General features: G+C 31.4%; 1 long non-coding RNA gene across 1 annotated transcript in view; it reads right to left on the reverse strand.

Annotated features, from left to right (window-relative positions):
- LOC128251287 (uncharacterized) overlaps positions 1–1098 on the reverse strand; it is a 7276-nt gene that overhangs the window by 4916 nt on the left and 1262 nt on the right. The gene's annotated exons all lie outside the window — the stretch shown is intronic.

Raw genomic sequence — 1098 nt, forward strand, 5'->3', positions numbered from 1 at the left:
TATATATATATATATATATATATATATATATATATACACCCACAGACATCAACCCCATACATACCCTATACATACTATATATATATAATATACACAGCCTATACAATATACCATATACTATATATAATTTATATATACGCGATCCTTGGCGTAACCGTTTGACAATTCTTTGGCCCCGGCGTATACACACCAAATATGACATATAATTTCATATACACAATAGTATCCTTATTGTAAAAGCTGTCAATTCCTTAAGATCGGTGGGTTTTTTTAATATTTATATATATACATACATACACACACACACACAAAATACAAGATTATATATACATATATACATTGTGGGGGTGTCTCAACATTACCCCTAGTGTAAATGCAGGCTAGTTTCTCAGCCTATGGCGAGTATACATCATATATATATACATATATACACACACACATACAATATACGCACACGATCTAATATACAAACACAAGATGATATAGGCTCGTACCGAAAGATCGCCAGATAGTATATATATGAATGTATGTTATCCATAATGGAAAGTGTTGGGTAATTCCTTAGCCCCCGGCATATCTACACAGCATGCAGAATATACAGATCGTACACAAAAATACAAGTATATACACAGTTTAATAACAGATATGTGTATATTTGTTACCCTCAGTGTAAAGTGATGAGAATTTGTTTAGCCCCCGGCTTGTCCAAGCTATACACAAAAAAATATACACACAATATACACACCATATAGAATATACAGATCGTATACAAATACAAGCTTATATTTATCTTTATATATAGATATATACACCGTATAACACATATATTTATGTATAGACGTGATCGTTACTGTAAAATCCTGGGCAATGCTTTTAGCCCCCGGCGTGTATTAACCATACACATAAATATAATATATATATATATACAATATACACACCAGACAGAATATACAGATCGTACACAAATACAAGCTTATATAGATATATACACCGTATAACACGTATATTTATATATATACGTGATCGTTACTGTAAAATCCTGGGCAATGCTTTTAAGCCCCCGGCGTGTATTAACCATACACATAAATATAATATATA

Source organism: Octopus bimaculoides, chromosome 30 (genome assembly GCF_001194135.2).
Source record: "Octopus bimaculoides isolate UCB-OBI-ISO-001 chromosome 30, ASM119413v2, whole genome shotgun sequence".
In the NCBI taxonomy this organism is placed as follows: domain Eukaryota; kingdom Metazoa; phylum Mollusca; class Cephalopoda; order Octopoda; family Octopodidae; genus Octopus; species Octopus bimaculoides.